Source organism: Pseudopipra pipra, chromosome 3 (assembly GCF_036250125.1).
Source record: "Pseudopipra pipra isolate bDixPip1 chromosome 3, bDixPip1.hap1, whole genome shotgun sequence".
Taxonomy (NCBI): Eukaryota; Metazoa; Chordata; class Aves; order Passeriformes; family Pipridae; genus Pseudopipra; species Pseudopipra pipra.
In genome coordinates, this window is record NC_087551.1 from 41354448 (window position 1) to 41373373 (window position 18926).

At 44.9% G+C, this 18926-nt stretch overlaps 1 long non-coding RNA gene across 1 annotated transcript; it reads right to left on the reverse strand.

Annotated features, from left to right (window-relative positions):
• Positions 1–1537: 1537 nt before the first annotated feature.
• On the reverse strand, positions 1538–2002 carry LOC135412507 (uncharacterized). The gene is made up of 2 exons (XR_010429705.1): positions 1909–2002; positions 1538–1780 (listed from the first exon to the last, which is right to left on the reverse strand). It is a non-coding gene; the product is annotated as an uncharacterized LOC135412507 (long non-coding RNA).
• Positions 2003–18926: the final 16924 nt, after the last annotated feature.

Sequence of the window (18926 nt, forward strand, 5' to 3'; positions counted from 1 at the left end):
AACTCACTATAAAGTGAGTATTAGGAGTCCAAAGTCAGAAGATCAGAGCATCTTCTTCTGCCTTGCCACCTTCCAGTTGACAAGAATTTACTGCATCTGTGAACTCAGAGCCTTGCTTTTCTCATATCTGGTTCCTGAGACAGTTCTTTGCAGGACTGCCTTGGTAGTGTGCAGACCACGAGCCGGTCCATGCTGTGTCTTGTGACAGCTGTGGACTCACAGCAGTTATTTTCTAGTCCCATGCACAGCCATCTCTGGCTATAGCTGCTCAGAAGCAGCAATAGCATTACATTAGATCAGTATTATACAGATTAACTCTGTTCCCAAGATCTTATATAGAGAAGGATTGAGAAGATTTTCATATTGGCTTGTGTTTCTCACAGCTGATCCCTCACAATCTGCTGTTTCTCTTGATTTCTTTGCTTTCCTTGTGCAGCTGCAAGGTTTTCTGAGCTACTTCAAAAGCTAATTGGCCTGGATTTTACCTTTCTCCCCTTAAGTAGACTTACTCATGACTTTCTTCTCCTGTGCATGCCAGTGTGACTTCAATGGCAATGCTAAGTCCACATATGTTGCTCTTTTGTCTGTTGTGTGATGCCATTTTCACAAGGCAAATAGAAAATATTTTGGCCTGTCACTAATGCAGCAGGTGTCCTGGAGTTTCCAGCAAGTAGAACAAATTGAAACTTCTTCTGTTTTCCTTGCGATTTATTTGATTTTGCAGTCATTTAATTGTTCTTCCTTAATTTAGAGGAGGTGGAGAAAAGAGTCCAATGTATAGTCCAATATTGTTACTGTATGCTCACATTCCAATGACACTGCTGTTGGTCAGTGACAAACGGAGTGGAGGTCTCAGAGATAAACCCATATTTGGTCTTTTATTTATAGAGGCCCTTTAGCTTCTTTGATTTATTTTCTGAAGCTCATTGTCTCATCAGTGCACCAAGAATCATCTTCATAAAATAGGTTGTCAAAATAGGTGGCATATATTGACTTTTACAAGTCATTGTCTGTTGTTCTCCCATGACTTTTAAGGGCACCCATGCAGACTGAACCTTAAAACCCCCAAAAGGAGAGATATAAATTCCAGCCTCAAGTGGTGAAACCTGAGTGTTATTCCTGGCCCAAGAAGAGGCAGCTGTGCTACCTCCAAGACATGGAGGGAAATACAGAAACAGGCACAACTGGTGAAGGACTGGTGTTTTCCCCACCTCTCACCTTTTTGTCCCCATTTGGTGACCCTACAGCTTCTCCCTTTGCTGTACTACTGAATATGTAGCCTCAGGGGAGCTGTAGCCTACAAGCCAGATCCTTGGAAAACTTTCAGCCCAAGGGACCTGTTTTCCTGTCAGGAGTCACATTGCAGAAATCCTTCCTAAATAACTTCTAGTTCAAGGAGTTATGGGCTACAGTACCATGTCCTTCCAGCCTTCCAGCAATCTTGGATCTTTCTGTAGCTGGGCACTAGAAAAACTATATAGTAATTTGATTCTGTGAGGTTTCAGTGGTGTTTTGTCTGAGACCATAACGAGGAGCATCATTATCCAAACAGCAGATTTACTGCCTGGTTTTGAGTTATGCACGTCAGATACTTGCTGTCCTGGGCCCCTACTTGACTCAGTTCTCACACTCCCATGGGAAACTTGGTGGCCGCATGCGGTGCTCAGTGGCTAATGGTACATCCCAGGAGCATTGTGTGTGATGAGCCATGGAAGCAGGTCTGTGGTTGCTGGAAGCCTGATGGTGGGGCCACACAGTGGGTGTAACACACAAACAAAACCTGGATAGTGAAAAATAAATAAGAAAAATTAAACACAAAGTTCATCCTAAGGAGGCGCCATGACAGAACACTGATTTTACTCCGAATTTTTTCTCTTCTAGAAAACAATTCAATTCCTTTGTCCTTACTCTGCTAGGACTAGAAGAGATGCATTTTCCATGCAGTGGCTCCTGTGGAGTTTGGAAACATACCCTGTTTCTCTGCTCCCTTTCTGCCTCTCAGCACTTCCCATGGGCCTGATCCTGTGCCATGCTGTGCATCTGAGGGGTGAAAGACAGAGTCTGAGTAGCAGCAAGACAATGTAGGAACACTGATGTGTACCTTTAATGAATGGTGAGACAGAAGTAGCATTTGCTAGGAATAGTCTTGTGACATATATTTTTGGTGTATATTTGGCTCATATCTGTTACAATAGTTTAAAAGATATTTGTCATTAATATACTTCTGTTAAAAAAAAAAAAGAAAAAGAAATAAGAAGAGATCATTCTTAGGAGAAAATCTGACAGTTTTCTACACTTTTCCATCAGCCACTTTATTTTGAACCCATTGAGACAGTGATCTTGCTGAAGCTGTGATGCTGGCCCATTTGTGAGGCCAGCTACAGCTGCAGCTTCCCAGAAACAAACACCTTGTGGGGGGTGGGTAAAAATGAGCCTGCCCACCCCTTTGAGCCACCATCAAGCTGTGAGTGGGGCAAGAGCAAGGCCACGCAGCACTGCTGAGCTCATCCTGTAGGGCAGTGGTGGGACCTAGGTGCAGAGGGCCTCAGCAGGACTCTCAAGGACACTGTTACCTGGATATTTTCCCAGCAAACCCGGTGTCTTTATTAACAGCCCTGCAATGTGCCAAGCCTGTTCAAGAAGCAGAGATGTGGTCATGCAGTGGACTCACAGAATAGTCCAGACCCTTGCAGTGGCCTGGCTGTCCATGAAAAACATTGATGCCAGTGTGTAAGTGTCAGTCGCACACAGGAGAAGCAATGGATCAGCAATTTCACTGCACACCCCAGTTGCACGAGGGTCTATGTAATGGATGTTCCTGTAAGCACTGTGGTGTCTGGATCCTGCCATTTCCCTAACAAAAATGAAAAGAAAAAGAAAAGAGGAGCAGAATATCATTACATTGCACTGTAATGTAAGGTCAACCTTTCTGCAAAGACAGGGGAAAGCAAAACACCCTTTTCTCACTTCACTCTGGTGTTAAGGGATCTTACTTGCCCTGCCTGACTTCTATGTCTGCTTGTCTCTCTGTTGGCTTAAAGGAATACAGTTTTCCTGGTTAAAAAACATGCTCTAATAGTACCTCTTGGAGGATCAGTAAACACAGCTGGATCCTGCCAGTTTTATGCACATATATACCTATGCATACACACATTTGCCTGGCTGTGTTTGGAGATATGGTCTCCTCTTGAGAATATTTTTCCTATGTTCCCCTCCTCCTCCCCACTCTCTCACATGAGATGTGTGGCATGTGAGATGACCCCCACTTTATTATATGATGAAAACCTCCTTTACATCAGCTTACCTTCTCCTGTTTTAACTTAAAAGCTTGTAAAATACTTGGGGGGGGGGGGGAGGGGGGGCGGTGAGGAAGGCAGGGGGAGAGGAATGTCCTTTTTGTATGAGATACACAAATTTCAGCCTGTAACTAAAAGAGCAATCACATCTGTGCCATTTGCACATGACCTAACCCAGAGTGTCTATGTTGCCAAAACAGGCTTTGCTGTGACTGATGTTCTCAGCTGCTGTTTTGTTTCCTTAAAAATCTGAGTCCGGGCAATGTATTTCAGTCTATTTGGGAGCTGCCAAGGAGCAGTTTGAGAAATGTCTGGGAGCTAGTTAGGGTAGCAGGAGGTTTGCTGCTGTTGTTTAAACATCTCTGGGCCAATATTTCCAAAAGCATCTAGAAACCTAAGGGTTTAGAGCAGGTAGGTACCTAATGCATTTTCAAGAAAGCCTGCACTTCTTATCTGCAAATTGCAATCTTTAACTATTTCTGAAAATCCATCCCTAAGTCATGAAGCAGCACCATCACGACAGGTATTGACAGAATTCTCAGTGATGCCCGGGTGCAGCACCATGAGGTATGCCAGCAAAATATTTTCCCTGTGGAGTCGCACAGCTGACTGTGCCTTGGTTTGCCAGGACAAAGCACCATATCAAGGCAGGCAGAGAGTGAGGAACTGTGAAGGAAGGGCTTTTTGTTGATAATCTGGAAGGGGAAAAGCATTTTGGGTGAGGTCAGAGCCATTATGTTCCTTGACATAAGGCTGCACAAGAAGGGCAACTGTGTATTTTTTAAGATAAACAGCCAGGTCACCAATTAAGCTGGTGCCTTAGCAGAGCAAGCACAGCTGTCTGTAGACGGTTGCTTGAGAGAAGCATTGAGATCCCTGCACAAGGGGAGAGAGCCCTGTCTGCTGCTGCTGTTTTCCTGGTCTCATTGTGGAGGGAAGGCAGGTCTCCCTGCCTGGCAATCTTACTCCTCCCAAATCCACAGTACAGTCACTGCATGCAACCCAATAAATATGGGAGCCTCTCTAGTTTCTGGATCCATCTGAAGCTGTGATGCTTGGCAATTTCTCTCTCCGTCTGCTTAGCACCCTTGCTTGTGTTACAATATTACCAAATCCCATCCCACCTGCTGTGTCCCACTGAGGTGTAGCTCCTGGTGCTTGCTGTCTTTCCATTGTTTTTTGGGGGGAGGGGCCAGCAGCCCCTTGTGTGCCTCAACTTATTCTTCTCTCCAATGCAATAACTCTCCCGCCATCAGCCTCTGGGAGCTGCAGATGAAATGCAGTTTCCACTTCAGAGCATGCTCAGGCTCTTGAAAAGCCTGTTTATCTGGGGCTTTGTTTGGAGGAGACTCTTGGGAGGACGAGGAGCATGGGGGAAAATAATCGCTCCAAGTATTATGTGAGGAGCCCCTTGCTGGGCTGTGCACTCAGGATGTGCTCCACAAAATGGAAAATTATTTGGATATTATTATCATTCCCAAAGGCCAAAAGCCTGTACTCGGCACTGGTGCCGAGTTAAGCTGTGCATAGAGAGGAAGGAGTCTTGCTACTGGGTGGAAAAGAAATTGTTTCACCACCATTAGAACAGCCTGGGGACAAGGGAGAAAAACAGGTGCCCTATTTAAGCACTTCCAAGAAGTGGAAGGGAAAGCAGTGATTCAGTTCACAGCATTGTTATCCAAGCCTAGGCCCTGAGAGCACCTCCAGGCCAGCAAGTATCCAGCTGCTTTCTGCCAAGGGATGAGTTGCCTCCGCCATCCCTCAGCCATAGGATTTTTCCTTGGTCTGAAGCACAATGCTGCTATGAGACACATCCTGCTCTTTTTGCTAATGAAAAGCAAAGTTTCCCTGTGAGCTACTTGAGAGCAGAGAGGTTTATCCCACATGTACTGTCCTGTGCTGGGTATGTAGGCAGAGGAAGATGCAGCTCTCCTTCCCATGAACTGCTCAGTGCTGAGCAAACAGAGCATAACATCCCACATTGCCTGAGTGAGCATCCTAGGGAGAGTGTGTCAGGGAACAACTCTGCTACACAGCATCTTTTTCAGCAAAGAAAGCTAATCCTTGTGCCACCTATAGCTGCTCCAGAAGAGTGCTGGCAAGAGAGGCAGGTTGGGCGAGCACTTTGTGGCAGTTGGCAGGAGTGGGCAGGAGGGCACCCTGCATGCAAGGAGAAGGGAAACTCTGAAGACTGGGTAGGCAAATGGGCTTGTAGAAACACACAGGCAGTAGGGAGACATAGTGGGGGGGTGGGGAATAGGTTATTGAATGTGACAGGAGTCAACAGCAAGTAGCACAGGACAGAAAAATTCAAAGCCTCACCTCCTCCTCTCTTGCCCTCTTCTCTCCTTAGTGTACGAGAAAGCTGGAGAGGGGTTGTAGAGCATTTTTTGCCCTAGCTTGGGTCTTTCTGGCATGAGCATGTCCTGTTGGCTGAATAAGGGGAGAGAGGTGGTAACACAGCTCCCGTGAAGAGCGTGGGCTCTTTTGTGTACCTGGCCACTGCCTGAGACAGCCCAGTTTGTGCATGAAGACAGACAGGCTGCAGGAAACTGGGAGAAACAACGAGGTTCTGCTTTGCTGGTGCAACGGCTTGAGGAGCAGTGGAGAGGAAATGCTTTGATAACAAGGGCAGGGTGAGCCAGAGGCCAGAGGGCACGTTTTTCAGGCTGTGAGGGCTTTTTGGTGTCAGCACCGCTCTCGCATAATAAAGCTCAGCACAGGGCAGTGCTTGGCAGAGGGGTCAGCGCCTCTTAGTGTGGGGGGTAGTCAGGACGGTTCCCAGTTTGAGAACCGGGAAAGACTGCAGGAAAAAAAAGCCTTAGAAGTTGTCCCTGAGAAGGGTCAAGTGGTCCCTGTGAGAGGTGGCAATGCTGCCTCCTTGTGCAAATCTGAGCTGGAATCAAATAATCAGTCCCAGAAATCATCTTCCAGCAGAGGAAAGGAGGCACTGCTGAAGCCCTGCTGCAGGTCTGCAGCTGCATTCAGCGCCTATCTCAAAATCTGATTTGTGGTGAGGCATTTCAGAGGGAACTAAATGCTTTAGAAACTCTAGCATCAATTACAAGTACCCAGCTCCTTCAGTTCTGCCCTTACTGAGCCTTTAACTTCCTCACCCTGCTTGGGGTGGTATTATGAGGGTGAAATGGTTGACATTTATGAAGTACTTTGAAGATAAAAAGAGATGTTAAGTTTTACTAGGCCAAGATCTGAGGCTCTCATTTAATCTTTCACAAGCCCTCAGACTGAAATTGCACTCCAGGAGTTTACTGCATGCTGCTTGTAAGCAACGCAAGGAGCTGTCCCCACTCCCATGCCCACTCTGCCCTGCTGCAGCCCCGTGCCCTGCCAACTCTCCCATCACAACTTTTTCCTGGGCTGGCTGTAAGCCAGAGTGCTAAACTGATCTGAGCTACAACATTGCAGGACTACAGAGCTGTATGGGCCATCCCTTGCCCCACCCCTGTCCCAAAAGTGGTGGACAAGTCAAACGATGGATCTGAATATGAGAGGGAGAGGAAGAGGAGGAAAGCTTGGCAAGCAAGCCAGGAGCCTAGAGCACCAGCCTCCTTATCGCTGTCAAATTTCCTGCAGACCTTGCAAAGAAGAGAAATTTTAAATTGCTTTTACACACCCCTGCCTGCTTGAGTGCACAGGAAAGACAGAAGTGGTCTCAGAAGAAACTAGCTGCTATTCTGTGCAATACATGGCCCCCTGCCTTATTTGCAGTTTGCTGTGTAAGCACTGTTGTCAAACAGGAGCTATTTGCTTCCTCCAGGCTTTTCTATGGGACTCATCAGTATGACATAGAAGGACTTCAGACATCAATTAAATTATTTTCAGAACAGCTCTGTGAGACTGAGGAAGGGAATTGATAGGAGAGAGTTTGTGGCTCTGAAGGCTCATCTCTGCTGGAAACCAGGCCCAAATTTAAAGTTAGGTACACAGAAAACAATAATGTATTATGACCTTTGCTTTGCGTGGGAATCTTGTAGCAAATAGAGGACTAATGTCTGTATTTGAGTACTGCTCCTGGGCAGTATTCAAAGCAGTTAAACGCCATTAAATTGCTCCTTCTCCTCTTGAAGTCCCTTTCCTCACTCAGTCACTGCACAACTTCTTCACCAAAAGAGACTCCCTCTGTACATAGCCATGATGCATCCACAAGGTGTTCATATAGTGTGTGCTATGGAGACTGAATAAATGTCTCTAAAGATTGTATGTTATGAGAGAACAAAAAGGAAAAACCGGGTTCACATGGTCATCTTCTAGTCTCTGAGTACCTGGAAATTATGCTACAAATCCCCTTTTCTGCACTGAGGAATGTATGTGGGATGTGTGTGGAGAACATATGTGGCAGATTGTGCAATGTTTTTCATTTTCCTGCCTTCCCTGCTTCTTCTCCCAAGGATCTTTCCTGACCCATTTTACCTGGAGTTGGGCAGAACCCTTGCATCGTCTACACCCAGCAGTGATACCACTAAAGTTTCAGCTATGCAACCTGGAGTCATTTCCCTGTGCCTGAAGCTGAGGATACAGCACAGCTTGCATTGTCCACCAAAGCTTTCTCTTGCCACCAGGAAGGTTTGCAAGTGGGCAGCCACCTGAACGTGCCCAGAGACTGCGGGTTGTGGACCAGTATTTGAGCATACACCCTGGCCTTAATTCATACATGAGTATGAAGGTAGCTGGAGAGGCCAGGAGAGGCAGGCTTCTCATTTCTAGTGGCCATGATCCAAAGAAGGATTCTATGTGGGAAAATAGGGCTTGTAGGGGAGGAGGGTCATCTGCAACAGCCCAGCCAGCTGTTTCCCCTCTCAACACCAAGGATGTGTTGAGGTCTTTGAGGCACCACGGGGTCTTGCGAACTCTTCCACATTCTCAGAGGTGCAGAAGTTCCACACCAAAACCTGGTGTGCAGGAGCTCTGCTCCATCAGTCCTCTGAGGCCACATGGAGCAGGGCAGGGGACTTGGTGTGGAGCACAATACTTGCCATAAGGCAGCCAGATGCTCTGGGGGAGGACAAAGCTCATTACTGTTTCCCAAAGCTGCTGTAAGCACAGATTCACCACCGTGGGAATGTCACACTGTCCCTGGGCCAGATCCACAGCTAACCAAGACCTAGCAGTCTTTAATAAGCTTCAGCAAACTGACATTATGGTCAAATTGAGGCAGCTTTTGATGGAAATGATAAAATGAAAATTGTCCCTGACAAAAGGCAACTCCTGCTGCAGGTTTTAGGCTTTGACTTTGAACTATGATGCTGTGAGTTCTTTAAACCAAGCCAAAATAGGTAATTTTTTAGCCAAATATATTAGCTTGGCTATGTTCTTTTGGGTTTTGGGTTTTTTTTGAAAAAATAGAGAAGATTTTTTTTGCTGAATCTCTCCTTCACTGTGGAAAGGACACAGGGGTGTGGAAAATTTCAGGACCTAGAGTGTTTGTCAAAGTTTTAATCAGCAGACAAAAAGGGCTTATACCGTGAAGCAGGAGGTGGTCTTAACAATAAATGATGCTACCAGTTCAGCTTAAAATACATCTAAAATATATTTTATAAGGCCTCGTATACTCTGCTAGATTAAGTTGCTACAGTCCTAATGTACTTTACCTTTGAGAGAAGTGGGGGGGCTTCTGTCAGGAGAGGAAACAAGAGTTAGGAGGAGAGGATGTTGGCTCACTTTTCAATCAGCCAGCTCTCCATGGTCCCTGCAGCTGCCAAGAACTTTTGTATGACAATAGCAATAACACAAAAACCTGTTAAATATAGATTCAACTGAATTTAAATTGAGGAGAAGCATCTATAGTAATGAAGATTTGGTGGATGTGTCTCAAATATGGTGGTGTTCTTCATTATTGAGCTCTGCACACCTGCAGCAAATATATTAAAAGAAAATTTTTGCAATCTGCTACTGCTTGCTAAGTGAAATGAAGGCATCACAGCTCTGTGTGGTTTTGCTTTTACAAACTCAAGACAGAGAAACTTTACCAGTTCGGTCTCTAGTGTTTTATTTTCTAAGTGCACAGATTTCCAACATATTCCAGACTCTTTTGTCCTCTGTCTTTAAGAAATCTTTATGAGGAGGGGCACAATGGTGGTGGGGTATTGCCTGAGCAGGAGTCACCTGTGTCCAAGCTACCCCTTCTTCCCAGTGGAAGCAAGGCCTCCCATTCACACACGCTGAGCAGGGCAGCACTGCCTGCCCCAATTTGCCAGCAGATGAAGTCTCTATTGATGCCCAGCATTGTCCAACTGCAACCCCTCAGCCAAGAGCAGAGAGCTTCCAACAGTTTTGGAGTCATTTTGAGGGCAGAAACAAGCTCCTTGGAGGCTCAGCCACTGCCAGCACAGTTTCAAGGGCACTGATGGATGTGCTGGCCAGAACTGAAGTGGGAGAGGCAAGAGCTTAGCAGAGCTAAACGCTACCTCCCTGGTAGCCTGAGGGTAGTGGTCCCAGCTGCTTGCCACTGTGCTGACAGCAAATATGAGGCTTGAGACTGAATCCTGCCTCCCTATCTCCCTTGAGCAGCATCTGATGGAGTGGAGAGGGGAGTCACTATTTAAAAGCCTTATTAAACTATCCGGAGTCAAAGTCTGTAACAACATGAGGGGTTAGGAGTCACATAAATTTCTAATCCCAAAGCTTTTAAAGGCCTGGCACTGGGAGAAGCCCTTCATTTTGTGGTGCTTCATGGAATAAAATATCAGTGCAACAACAGCTCCAAATTCTTTTTATATCTTTGCTAATCTTTCTTTTCTGAAATGAAGCAAAACTAAAGGGCAGTAACCTTTGCTATTTGGCTTGCTTGACATCCAGTTATGTGTCAGAAATATCCATAGGTGAGCCAAATCACTCATACAGGGGGGGACACCCTCACTGTCTGTGCTGTTTTATAAGCATAGGATCTTGGTCCTGAGAGGGAGGATTTTATGCCTTGCATAACACACTGTTAATAATCAACAAGGTCGAATGTTCTACTAGGACAGGGTTGTGGATTAATCATGGCCTTCGGTAGCCAGGTTTCAAGAGGAGTAACACTGCCCACCATCCCTTCTGTTGCCCTGCAGGAAATGTGTGTGCTCTGTGAAGGAGGTAAGGGAGGAAAGAGGGTGATTTCCATGCATTTTTCTCCTAGGAGCTTTCTTCTAGGCCTCATCAAAGCAGCAACCACTGGGTATCAGCACGTTTGCCTGTGGTCAGAGGCAGCCACCAGGTCTGGAAAGCAGATATGGGCAATTACCTTGGCGCTTGCTTGCTAAGCAGCACCAGCATGTCACATATGCCAGGGCCACTCATGCCACCATGAAATGCTGCACGATCAACCGTCCCATGCTGCAAGGTAGAACAAGAGGGCACACATCATGCTTTGCAACACAAACACAGTTTAAGTGGGCCTGCCTCCTGCTGTGCATAGGCTGTTTTTTGAAACCCAGTTCTTGCTACATAACCAATGATTTTTGTGCCTTTGTGTCAAATAAATCTGGTGCCTGGTTTGAGTTTTGAGGTCACTGTAAATTGCAGAGCCCTGGAAAGAAACATGGTGGTTCAGCTTGGGAGCAATAAACAGCTGGCTTGGCTGGTTGAACTCAACAAGACCCCAGAGCACCAGCCTCAGACACTTAGCTCAGCTGTTGTCCATGGCGCTCCTTATTTCATGGCCAAGCCCCAGGCCCGCAACACAGGAGTCCGAGTACAGTGAGGCAAATTTGAAGAGGTTGCTTTGAGAAACCCTGGGCTTGCAGTGAACTGCTAAGTGAGCTGGCAGCCCACATCAAACCAGCTCGTCCAGAGGTTACATGCGTTTGGCATCCTCCGGCAGAACCTTGCTTTACAGCTTTTACAGTGGAAGTCAGATGCCTTTTTCTCCTAGCATTTGGTATTAAACACATTTAACAAGGTGTTGCCCTTCTCTTTCCCACATGGTGCTCTTTGCAGCACAGCCCTTTCACCCTCCTGCCAGCTCACAGACCGACAGCAGGGAGGACAACATCACCCAAATAGCACAGGAGGAGAAACTGGGCTGTTAACCATGCTTGTGTATCTCACTGCAAAGCCTAGGGCTTTGGTATTATCGTTTCTTTCCTCTGCTCCTGGTCTTTACATTTCCCTCCCTCTCCGACTTCAATACAAACCAGCATTGCTTCCCATGGTGCAAATCAGCCTCACTTAAGTCACAGTCATCTTGCACAACCATTCCAAGGTACAATGCTGAGTTGTGGGGAATCATGGCTGAGCTCTGCAGGAAGTAAAGGTCTGAGTGTGTTGCTGCAGCAGAATAATCCAAATACAATGATTTAAGGAGAAAAGATGGGTTCTGACAGGTGATCTGAGCTCAGGCGGTGAGTCAGACTCTCTTGTCATTGTGGAGACAGAGCACCATATGACCAAAATCAATGTTCTGGACTTTCTGATATAGTTATTTGGATTATTAAGATGACTGTATTTGCCTATTGGAGTGTACAGGATGAAACATATGGTACTAAACAAGCCAGTGAAGCAGTCAAGGGGCTGCTACGTGAAGGGATTTGTATATAAACATAACAGGGACATGGAAAAAGCCCTGCTCCTGTAAGTTAATTTAGCTGCATTTGCTGTAATGACAATGTGATTATAGGAGTGCAATTCAGGAGATTTATCTTTTTAATTAGTAAACTCCCATGTCCTTCAAAAATCTCCTTTCACAGCTACAGAGCCACCTGCGTCAAAGTGCAGCGGGGAACCCTTGCTTACTCACTACTCCTGTGCTCCGGCTCACCCCATGCTGCAGAACTGCCACAGCTCCGAGCAGATGGTCCCCCATCAAACGCTTCCTTCCCATGTCACTTACCATTAATAAATTGGATCATTGTTAGTGTGCATCATAATTTCCTTGGACATTTTCCTCATGTCAGTATATCTGCTTTCAGTGGTACCTTAAATACATATACATATAAACCTATATACACTGGTAGCAGAAGTTTCCTAATGGTAATCGCAGCTGAAAAGACTTTTTTTCCCTGAAAAAATTCAGCTCTCCTTGAGCTTGCTATGCAGAAACAAGCCAAACTCTACAAGCTTTGCCAAGAGCCAGAGCCCACACCTATAAAAGGCAGATTATGCCCAAGCAGTACATACCTGCTCTCACAGAGAAGTGGATGCTCTCTCAGACCAGCCCTATCACACACATACAGGGGAAGCCAAGAGACACATAGTCTATATGAGCCTTATCCTGGCCATTTCTTATGACCCTGTTCGTGCTTCCTTGCTTCACTTGCTGTTGGTTTAATTACATTGTGTGGGACCTACCGGAAGAAAAGCCTAACTAAACCCTCAGAAGTAGCATAATGTTATAATTTAATTTTCAAATAGTGGTTATAAACTTTTCTTATCCTGGAGTTACAAAAGAGTAAAAGTTTGTGACCCCACCCTTGCTGTGTTTCTGGTAGCACCCATACCCAAGGCACCAGAGAAACCAGTGTGGATTCTCTGGATGCAGTGAAGGATCCAGCTCAGTGGCTATATCATAACAAGCTAACAATAGGGATGACAATAAAACTTGGTACCAACATAGAATTACCTTGGTTAAAAACATGATACTTTCATTTTCCTTCTTTTTAAGTGCTGGGGAGGAGGAAGGAGCTTCACCACACACAAAGGTCCAGACAGACCCTGTGCCAGGGCAAAGCATCACTCACCTGCCCTCAGGGAGCAGGGGACCTGGACACCTCGCATAAGGCACATGTTGCCCTCATCCCCTTGGGAGACCTTGGCACTCACCAATGAATGGGTTTGGATTCAGCATGTCCCAGCTGGTCACTCGGAAGGTAGGCAGCCACTGGCATCCCATGGCTCCCTGTGTGGCAACTGAAGTCCCATTTCCCATGTTAGAAGGAAAAATCCCTGGACTGGAAGGTAGGGAAAGGTGCATGAGCTGGAGTGACCGAAGCGGGTGCTTCTCCTGACTTCACCAGTTGCCAGTGTGCCCGTGTTCCTATCACCAAACACAGCAAAAAAAGAAACGTGCAAATGCTTCCTGACACTAACACTTCCTCTGGGGCATTGCTGGAAGTGTCCTATTGCTGCCAACCTGCTGACAGCACTGGGCCCTCAGAGGCTGTTAGAGTGAAAGCATTGCTTAGGTGTTGCTGGCACTCAGACAGTCCCTGGACTGGCAGTGGGAGAGCACAACAAGCTGAAAAGATGAAGACATAGCAAGAAAAAGGACACTCAGACAAAATCATCTTTCAGGGAAAACCTCTATGCCTCAACACACACAGACTGCAACACTAAAAATGCAAATGACAGACCAGTCCAGAAAGCTTTTTTGTTTTTCTTCTTGCAATGTTTTTACTTATGGCTGAGATCTCAAGGCAAGCAGAAGTAATAACATGAATGTTTATGAGGAATGAGCATACTCTGTATGCCAAAAGAGAAATATGGTTTTTTAGGTGATGCAAGATTTTTCACTCCTGCTGAGTTTAGCACTGGTTTGAGCACAATATTTCCTCTAAAACTTGATCATTCAGAGGCGCATCATAACAAAGGGTGGGTGAGCTAACCTGACCTTATGCATACCCGCTAATTTCCTACCCTTCAGGAATCTCAAAGCCATTTACAAGAGAAGTGAGCAGATGAATGGATGAATTAAATCTTGCAAAACCTTTGGGAAGTGGAGACAGGAAACAGTATTTTCCCATTTTGAAGGTGGCAATTAAAGCAGTAACCTGTCACCAATGGTTTGTTTCAAAGGCGTCAACAAGCAGAAGCAGTGGATGCTTAGCTAACCTAAAATGGATCTTTCTTTCCCTGGGCCATAACGTGAGTTGAGGGCAACTAGCTCAGATGTATCCAACTCCAGCAATTTTTTGGTTGATTTTGTATCATGGCCCAAAACAGCAGCAAGATGAGTAGAGGCCGATTTCATAAATGCCCCTTTCAGTTTTGATTAGAAAAAATGGGCTTCCAGGCCTCGCTGGGTAATGACAGCTATTTATGAAGTGACAACAAGCAGTTGGTGCCTGTAATTAAATAGATCTGCTTCTTGGGTGAAACCAGCTTACCAGCCATTTGGAAGCTGCGGGCCCAGGTGTATCTGTGGCCCATCCACCTCATGGCTTGTAGCTCTCCAACTGTGTGTTGTACCACTCTCTCATGTATCATCAGCACCAGCACAAAATCTATTTCTGATTCACACAGGAACACAAGATGAAGGTAGAAGTGCAAGAGCCACCCAGCACCTTCGTCATGTTCTGAGCTGTGATACTAAATGGACTGGTATCACAGGTTTCTTCTCAGACTAAAGTCCACAGTTCTGTGTTGGAGGAGGCAAATGGAGGGAAAGCAGAGACAGAGCCCATGGTCACACTTCTTAACTGACAACCGTTTTGGTTTGCTTGTGCCATAGGAGTTGTTGTTTTGCTCTCCCCCAACACTCCCAGTTCTTACTAGGACATGGATATACCTTTCAGCAGAAGCATGGCCAATCTCAGTGTTATGCCTGAATTAGACATAATCATCTTTGGTTTGACCACCATCTATTTGAAATTATATTTGAGCTATAAGCTATGACTACTGTGTTTTTAAAAGGCCTTCAAACGAAATGATGCTTAAATTTAGTGTGCTTTTGATCTGGACGGGAATCCAAATTTTGTCCTCCCCTCTTTTCTTTTTAATCTATTTAAATTGGACTGACATTAACAAAGTGCTGTTTTGGGGCTGTACTTTGCCTTATGGCTAACTCTAAGCAAGACTCAGTCAGCAAATATTTATTTTAAACGTGAAATTCCTGAGGTCTGTGCACCTTTAGTAGCTAGAATCATTTGCAGTATACTGGATCACTGCATGACACTGAGAAAGGCCTTATTCATTGCTTCCAAAAAGCTATTAAAAATATCCCATAAGAAGATAAGTTGCTTAGAAGGTGTCTGTGTAGCAGAAGATTAAACTTACCTCAGTCAGACAATGTTTCATGGTTAGACCACCAGGCACTGCTCTTCTCTTCATAAACCCCATTCCACTACATCATTTCTTATTTAATGTACTCTACCTGGCTTCCTGCTGAGGATGATCTATGCGCTTTGTGGAGGCAAAAACTAATATTATTCAGGGGAGGGGAATAGGAAATAAAACTTAAGCTGATTATTTAATTTTTGTCCAGAAAATTTTGAAGAGTGAGCAGCCTTTTTTTTTTTCTGAAGACATTGGAGCTTTTTCCCTTTACTTTTACTGAGAACAAGATAAATACACATTTTCTAAGCTATATTTTGCATAAGAGGATATTTAAAAGGATAAAACCCAATGAACCAAATTTGCTTCTGGGAAGGTCATGTGTAACTCCAGGAAAGTATGTGGAGATAAAATACACCTGTGGTTAAATTATCTGTGGAGAGGATTGAAGTGCTTACTGAAATCAATGAAGCAGCCTTTTACAGCAGGAAAGGCTGTGGTCTGCAGGCTGCTAAGTGAATCATGCAGCTATTTGTGAGTGGTGAAGCAGAGGAGCTCCTTTGCCAGGGTATTGCAGTTGCTTTTACCTTGGCACCATACTAGGTGTGAACCAGAGAAATGTGGCAGTTAGTCTGTCCTCTGTGGCCTGCACCATCCTCCCATCAGCTGTGAGCAGATGAGGTTCAGTAAAGGTGACACAGGGGAGCAGTGGCATCTGCCCCTCAGCCACAAGTCCAACTGTCATTACCAGTGTTCTGCAGCTTATGGCAGGCAGATTAGAGGACTGAGGTTCAGGCCTGCAGACCTCCCTACAGGGAGTTAAAGTTCTCACTGGCTTTAATTGCATAAAGTCAACAGTGCCCAACTCTTCCCTCACTTTTTTTTTTTAAATCCATGTTATTTAAAAAAAGCCAAACCAAACCAACCAAACAAACACCACCACTATCCCCCTCTCCCCCAAACTAGCAAACAAACAAAAAGCCACCAAATTAGAAAACCATACAATGAAAATAACCCTTGTCTCTGAAAAAAGAAATTAAGGCAAGTGGAAGACAAGAATGAGGGAGGAAGAGTAAATGCTTGCATGCTTTAATTTATTTGCCAAGGCTAGATACTTGTTCCTAGACTCTGTCTATGGTCAGAGAGGTGAGAGGATTTCCTCAAAAAAAAGATCCAAAGCCCTCCCACTAGCTGCCTGTGGTTAGAGAGTGTGATCATCCTGAAGCCGGTCAGCTCCCAGCTCTGTGCCATATTCAAGGACCACATCCACGCTACCTACTGCATCTTCCTGAAAAGGTCAGGACCTTGCCTTGCTCTTCCTTGCCTTCCCTTCCATTCCCTTCCCTTCCCCTCTCCCTGCATGCAGAGCACTTTTTGGGACTTCAGGGATCTGAGTTTAAGTAGGACACATCAGAGCTCTCTGATCTATCAATCATTATTATATATATGTGTATACTATCACCAAAATAATAGTCTTTCCAGGCCACCTGCATCCTTACTAGGCTGTAAAGAAAAATGTTATTGTTTTGGCTGCTGTGATTAAGCACCCACATGAGCAAAGGCAGATGCTTTTGCCAGCCTCCCCAGTCCTGCTGGAGATAATCCTGCTGCACATCTGTTGGACTTTTATACACCCTCCATTTTAGGTGCTGTCTAACTAACTTACTCCTTCACTGACATGGGGCAATCAGGTCCCGTTTGTAACAAGTATTTCCACCCAGGGTCAAAAAGTTATCACACTGAGTTTATTTTTCAACTGAAAATCAATTTCTTCTTTCTGGGGGAGGGGGACAAGGAGTAAGGAAAAAGAGAAGATGCCAAAGAGACAGAGAATGATGGACAGCTGGTAGATAAGGGAAGCAGTGAAGTGGAAATGAAAGCTTCCATATCATTGCAAACGGATAAATTCATGCACTGCACTAGGATGTCACAGGCCGTAATCATAAAAAGAATCAAAGATACATAATAGCACCATTACTGGAAAATATGAGAAAGACTTGAAAGATAAGGTATCATCAAAACTCTCTTACACTGAATATTTTGCCTCAGATTCGTGCAAAAATAGGCAGGGAAATTGTTCTTTCTGCCCCCTATTATAGGCAAGTTATTGCCCTTCCTCCACATATCCTCCAGTTTAAAGCACAAATAAAGGCTGTACCTAAGAAAAAACTATATGACAAATGAAGTCATAAAACACCATACCAAAAATCCAATATTAGAAGAACATTTAGATTTTCAAGGCTGTGAAGCCAGCTGCAGGGTAATGACTGTGGTTAAGTTGCTCTTGGAGTTTTCACACCAGTAATCCTGTCCATACTTGTGCCTGTGTGTGTACCCGTAATAAACACAAACTTTCACTGCATCCTCACATAATTGTTTTACCTTTACCTCTTCCTTTGGAAAGATGGGCACTGTGCAGCTGTGCAATGAGCAGTGTACCTGTTCTGGTTTTCTTTCTAGCCTTGTCAAAAAATGCATAGCCTGGTGTCTTATGCAGAGCATAATGAAATGCCTGTTTCAGTCATCAGAAACTTCTGTGTAACCTTGAACATGTCCCAGGTCATGTCCTCTATTTTTATTCTGGGAGTTTCCGTCCTCCTTCCAGCACCTGAGGCACCTTAAAGAGCTGTATATGTGGGTCTGTTTTCCCCATTTTCCAGCCACAGAGCTGAAGAAGAGAGATAAAGCGAGCTGCTCAGATCTGCCATGATTCAGCCAGAAAGTTTAATGACTGAGAAATTTTACAACAAGTAATATGATTTTTTTTTTTTTAATGGAAATGCCTGGGCAGCATTTTCAGCAATAGAGAAAGCTGTATGTGTAGGTACACTTACATGTGTAGCTCTGTGTGTGTAGGTGTCTCTCTGTGATTATACATATGCTACAAAATCCTGGCAAACACGAAGAGACAGACTTTTAGAATAGAGGACAGTTAATAAACAATATAAACCAGCAGCAAAAGTAAGAGATTATCTGTGCCCGCAATCCTCCCACATTTAGCAAAATACATTCTTGCACTGAGTGGATCTACTTTTCCACAGCAATAAAGCTTTTCTGTATTGACAGATTTAGTGAATTAGGCTTAAACTGAGAATTATTAAAACATTTCTGACAGATTTACTAACTCCTGGGCTTCTTGGGGATGGACAGAAATGTTGAACAGGAATGCTGCAATATGAATCTTTCACTTTTGCTTCATTACTTTCCAAAATCCAGATCTTTAAAGTAACTCCAGTCTCTGAATAGGCTGACTTTTAACCCTCAGCAAAGACTTGTATTCTTGGGTTCACAAGATCTGAAATTAGAAATGCTTGGCTAGTAGCCCCTTCCCTTCCTTACCAGTGATCCAGGGTTGCTTCCTGACTTTAAAGACTCCTCTGTGAAACAGTCCTAACAACCTGATGGAGAAGCCAGATGGCTGGCTGGGTCCCTTCAGCATTTCTCAGTCAAGGTAAGGATGAACCATGTCCTTGACTCCTTTTGCAGCTTGAGGTCTGTGTTTCCTCCCTGAAGGGATGGAGTCAAGAGGAGAAAGAAGCAGGATGGCTCCCATGGACCATCTGCAGTCTAGTCCATGGGACAGGAGCTCCATCAGAGCTGGTGATGCATGGCATGGAGTTGGAGATAGGTGGCTTAGGTAACAGATGGGGTTATAACCCCCAGGCATGGGAAAGGGCATTTCCATTCGGACTTTCACCGCTTCAT